The sequence below is a fragment of the Sapajus apella genome, unplaced genomic scaffold, assembly GCF_009761245.1.
Source record: "Sapajus apella isolate SASKATOON/1434 unplaced genomic scaffold, GSC_monkey_1.0 scaffold8, whole genome shotgun sequence".
Taxonomy (NCBI): domain Eukaryota; kingdom Metazoa; phylum Chordata; class Mammalia; order Primates; family Cebidae; genus Sapajus; species Sapajus apella.
In genome coordinates, this window is record NW_022436948.1 from 3,471,443 (window position 1) to 3,477,225 (window position 5,783).

The 5,783-nt window shown below is 55.4% G+C and overlaps 1 protein-coding gene across 2 annotated transcripts in view; it reads right to left on the reverse strand.

Annotated features, from left to right (window-relative positions):
- Nucleotides 1-558, reverse strand: part of PKNOX1 (PBX/knotted 1 homeobox 1) — a 66,779-nt gene extending 66,221 nt beyond the window's left edge. For both annotated transcript variants that reach the window (XM_032276770.1, XM_032276771.1), the window contains exon 1: nt 409-558. The gene's annotated coding sequence lies outside the window, so the exon portion shown is untranslated. The remainder of the gene's footprint in view (nt 1-408) is intronic.
- Nucleotides 559-5,783: the final 5,225 nt, after the last annotated feature.

The window sequence follows — 5,783 nt, forward strand, 5'->3', positions numbered from 1 at the left end:
CCCGCCCCGCCCCCACCCCGCGCAGGGGCGCGCGCCGCGCTCCGAAAGGGACGGTTAGGAGCGCGCGCTTCGAGCGGGCCCAGCCGGCGGCGGCGGCGCCTTCCAGAAATTTCCGCGTCCCTCAACCCACACTGAGAAACCAACTGGGCGCGCCCCCGCGCCAGCTGTGCGGACGGCGCCCCCACCCCCGCGGGTGCCGGGTGCCCGATCCCCTCCCCCACCCGCGCCCCCTCCCCGCCCCCTGCCCCGGGCGGCGGGTCAAGTGCGGGCCCTCCGGGGCAACGCCGGCCCTCCAGTCCCGGGCGGCAGCGGCGGCGGCGGGCGGCGGCCGCGGGCCGGTGTGATTGATAGGGACGGCGGCGGCGAGAGCGGCGGCGGCGGCGGCGGAGCGGTTGAGTGACAGCTTACCTGGGTGCCAATCTTCATCACACTGACAAGCGGCTGCAGCAATCGGGACCCGCAGTGCCGCGCCCGCGTCCAACCGTCACGCCGACGCTGGGCCACGCGACACAGCCTCGCTCAATGGGAGGAGGGCGACGCCGACGCGCGCCGCATCAATATTCAGAGAGGGGGCGGGGCCCGTCTCTGGCGAGCCCCGCCCCTCCCTGCGCGGCGGCGGGCGCGGGGCGGGGCCTATGCGCTGGGGGAGGAGAGCGAAGGCGGAGGCCGGGCGGCGGGCGGCCCCGCCTCCAGCCCCGCCCGCACCCGGAGCCAGGCCCCGCCCCAACCAGCCGCGCCCTAGCGCGAGGAGCTGCTTACCCCGCCCCGAAGGCAGAGCTTCCCGTCTCATGACTATGCAGCAGGGGCGTGGTCTTGGCGCGCGCCACGCCCCCTCCGCGCGCTCCTTGCCGCCAGGGAGAGGTGTGCGAAGCCGGGAGAAACCATCTGCCTCGAGCAGGCGGGGAGAGAGGGTTGTACCATCCGTGGCCCCACCGCCGGGCGTCCCAACCCCGAAGGCCCCCACACTGTGCGCGCACCTTTTTGGTACCAGCCCGCAGCAGCCGTGCAGCCTTCCTCCCCAGGCTCCGGAGCGCGGGTGGGCACGGGCCTGGGCGGCACAGTGGATGCTCACATTCCTCCCTACCTGCGGGCAGCGCTGCTAGTGCCTGGCACCTGAGGCCTTACCCTGGGCGCTGTACCCCCTCGGTGTGAGGACCCCAGCAAGGACTCACGTTGTTCACAAGTGCTTCGGGCTGGCCTCTGGGCTACTTGGCCTCACTTGAACACAGCTTCCGGTCCAGGTGAGCCTTGCAGATCTAGGTGACCGATGCGGCCTCCAGGTATAGGGCACCTGCCGTAGGGGACGCCGACAAGTGTCTGCATTTCAAGCTGTGCTTTGAAAGACCACCCTAACCGATCACTGCCACATGTACCCACACGTCCCGATCGTGGCTTTGCTCTCCAAGATGTACGGAGGATGCGACACATTCCCATTGCGTTGGAAAGCACACGGTTTGCCTGACTGGCCTCCAATACTGCAGAAACCTTCATTTATGCGGCGGCCCACCGAGTGCAATGAGTGCTCTGAGTCCGCACATAGCGGTGGAAGGGCAGCTCTGTGGGCCCCCACTCCTCCGGGAAGGAAGGCAGGCCCAGGACAGGAGCTGACTGCTGGAGGGAGCCCGGGGTAGGTCTAGGCATGAGCAGTTCAGAGGACATCTGTCCTGTGTCTTCAGAGCTCCACACCGCCACAAGGTCTTGGCCAAGTGCCGCGCAGCTGCAGAGCCTCCTGTTCAGAAAGATGGAGGGCAGCAGGGCAGGCTAGAGGGAGGCCCTGAGATACTCGCCCGAGGAGGGAAATTCAAGGGCACAGAAAAAGCTCAGTATTCAAGACTAAGCATAATCTTCAGAGCCTTGTGCAAGATGCAGATGCAAGTGCCAAGAGGTGTGGGAACAGAGGGGCTCCATGGGGGCTGGGTGAGCTGAAGCTGAGACCTGCTGGGCTGCACCCCAGTGGGTTCAGGCATCCCTAGTAATAGGATGAAACAGGGGGTCGGATCAAGACACAGGTTACAAGGAGCCTGCTGACAAAACAGGACGCAGTGAAGAAGCCAGCCAAATCCCAACAAAACCAAGATGGTGGAGAAAGTGACCTCTGGTCTTCCTAACTGCTGATTATAAACTAATTATAATACATTAGCTTGCTAAAACACACTCCCGCCAGCGCCATGAGAGTTTACAGATGCCATGGCAACATACCCTACATGGTCTAAAAGGGGCCAGGCACGGTGGCTCACACCTGTAATCCCAGCACTTTGGGAGGCCAAGGCAGGCAGATCACTTGAGGTCAGAAGTTGGAGACCAGCCTGATCAATGTGGTGAAACCCCGTCTCTACTAAAAATGCAAAACAATTAGCTGGGCGTGGTGGTGCATGCCTGTAGTCCCAGCTACTTGGGAGGCTGAGGCAGGAGAATCGCTTGAACCCGGGAAGCAGAGGTTGCAGTGAGCCGAAGTCACGCCATTGCACTCCAGCCTGGGCAACATAGTCAGACTCCATCTCAAATAAATAAATGGAAGAAGAATCCTAAGTTCTGGGAATTCCCCACCCCTTTCCCAGAAAATTTATGAAAATCCACCCCTTGTTTAGCACACGATCAAGAACCATATAATTCAGGAACAGATACTAGGAAAAATAAAAAAGAAAATCATAAAAGTAGCCAACCAGCAGTCCTTGTGGCTGCTCTGCCTGTGGAGTAGCCTTTCTTTTTTTCTTTATTTCTCTAATAAGCTGGCTTTCACTGTACTCTGTGGATTCTCCCTGAATTCTTCCTTGTGTAAATTCCAAGAACTCTCTCTTGGGGTCTGGATTGAGACCCTTTCCAGCAGCACAAGGTCCCTGGCTCAGAAATTACAGTGAAGAATTTCAAGGCAGTGATAGCAGAAGCCAAGCCTTGGCCCTTCTCAGCAGGAGCAGGGGCCTTGTGATGTGCTGGTCAGGCCCCAGGAAGTGACCCTGGACTCGCTGGCCACACCTAGACCTGCCTGGATCTGAAGCTTTCATTTCTTTTTTTTTTTTTTGAGACAGAGTTTCGCTCTTGTTACCCAGGCTGGAGTGCAATGGCGCAATCTCGGCTCACCGCAACCTCCGCCTCCCAGGTTCAGGCAATTCTCCTGCCCCAGCCTCCTGAGTCGCTGGGATTACAGGCACACGCCACCATGCCCAGCTAATTTTTTGTATTTTTAGTAGAGACGGGGTTTCACCATGTTGACCAGGATGGTCTTGATATCTTGACCTCGTGATCCACCCGCCTCGGCCTCCCACAGTGCTGGGATTACAGGCTTGAGCCACCGCGCCCGGCCGAAGCTTTCATTTCTTTGCATACAGCCTGTGAGGCAGCAGGAGGTCCACAGGAGTACTGAGTTCCTGGTCACCCAGGTCACTGGTAGGTGTGTCTCTTAGCATGCTAATCAATTATAATTAGCATATAATGAGCAGTGAGCACGACCAGAGGTCACTCTCACCACCCTCTTGGTGTTTGGCCGGCTTCTTCACTGCATGCGAGGTCTTTGTGACCTGTGTCTTGTGCCGACCTCCTATCTCCCTCTGTGACTAAGAATGCCTTAACCTCCTGGGAATGCAGCCCAGAAGGTCTGAGTCTTATTTTACCCAGTCCCTATTCAAGATGGAGTCGCTTCGGTTCAAATGCCTCTGACAGAGGCACCATCAGTAATCACCTCCTCTGGGGATGGGCCAGGTTTGCTGGGCCTTGAGAGTTACATACTGTGGAGTCCTTAGGAAAATAATTCACGGTTTGCTAGGTGTAGGGATCTAGAGGGGGTGGAGACTCATTGCTTCCTGTGAATCCTTTGCCTCCACCCACACCTGTGAGGCCACAGGGGGCTTCCTCCCGGTGCTGAGCCCCAAAGGGCCTTCTAAAGAAAAAATGCAGGTACATTGTAATTCAAATAGCCAGCCATTCTGTCTATTCTCTTTACAACATTTTTTTTTCTTTTACCCAGTTCCATTGATAGGATCCAGGAAGAGCATGTTTTCTATAAGATTTGTTAATTTTTTTTTTAGAGCCTGTCACCCAGGCTGAAGGGATCACTGCAGTCTCTGCCTCCTGGGTTCAAGTGAGTCTCCTGCCTCAGCCTCCCAAGTAGCTGGGATTACAGGTGCCCGCCACCAGCTAATTTTTTTATTTTTAGTAGAGGCAGGATTTTGCCATACTGGCCAGGCTGGTCTCCAACTCCTGATCTCAGGCGATCTGCCCACCTCAGCCTCCCAAAGTGCTGGAATTACGGGTGTGAGCCACCATGCCCGGCCAGATTTATTAATATTTTTCTTGAAAAAATATGAAATAAAAAGACACATATAATTGTTTATAGAAATACATGACTAGGCCTGGCACAGTGACTCACACCTGTAATCCCAGCACGTTGTGGGGGCCAAGGCGGGCAGATCATTTGAGATCAGGAGTTCAAACCAGCCTGGGCAACATGGTGAAACCCCACCTCTACTAAAAATACAAGAATTATCCAGGTGTGGTGGCAGGCACCTGTAATCCCAGCTACTTGGGAGGCTGAGGCATGAGAATCACTTGAACCTAGGTGAAAGAGAGTGAGATTAACCACGCCTCAGCGCCTCCACAAAAGCATAAAAAAAAAATTGAACTAGCCAGGTGTGATGGTGCACACCAGTAGTCCCAGCTACTCAGGAGGCTGAGGCAGGAGAATCACTTGAACCTGGGGAGGCAGAGGTTGCAGTGAGCCAAGATCACGCCATTGCACCCCAACCCAAGTGTTAGAGCAAGATCTCGTCTCAAAAAAAAGAAAAAAAAAAAATTAACCGGGCATTGTGGTGTGTGCCTGTAGTCCTAGCTACTGAGGAGGCTGAGGCAGGAGAATCACTTGAACCCAGGAGGAAGAGGTTGCAATGAGGCGGATCCCACCACTGCACTCCAGCCTGGACCACAGAGCAAGACCCCGTCTCAAAAAAAAAACAAAAAAACAAGGCAGGATGTAGAGGGTTGGGACTTTGAGTGTCACCCCAACCCCCCAGGGAGGGGAGAGAAAGAGACTAAAGGTAAAGTAGGTCGCCAGTGGTCAGTGATTTAACTAATCGTGCCTAGGTAACAAAGCCTCCATAAAACCCTAAAAGTAAAGGATTTGAAGAGCTTCTGAATAGGTAAACACGTGGAGGATTCTGAAGGTGGGACTTGGGAGAGGGCATTGACACTCCGAGCCCCTTTTCAGCAAGTGTCTGTATCCTTGGTAATATCTTTATTTATTTACTTTTTTGAGACAGTCTCTGTCACCCAGGCTGGAGTGCAGTGGCGCCATCTCGACTTACTGCAACTTCCACCTCCTGGGTTCAAGGGATTCTCCTGCCTCAACCTCCCAAGTAGCTGAGATTACAGACGCAGGCCCCACGACACCCAACTAACTTTTGTATTTTTAGTAGAGACAGGGTTTTACCATGTTGGCCAGGCTGGTGTTGAACCCCTGACCTCAAATGATCCGTCTGCTTTGGCCTTTTCCCAAAGTGCTCGGATTACAGGTGTGAGCCACCGCGCCTGACTGCTGTAATATCATTTATAATAAACTGGTGAATGCGTTTTCCTGAGTTCTGTGAGCTGCTCCAGCAAACGTATAAAATCAATAGTGTGGGTCCTGGGAATTCTGACTGATAGCTGACTGGTCAGAAACTCTGAAGGCCTAGACTTGTGATTACTTTGAGGAGGCAGTTTTGGGGACCGAGCCCCCAACATATGGGATCTGACACTGTCCCAGGGAGACAGTGAAAGAATTAAGCTGCAGGACACCCAGTTGGCGGCTGCTC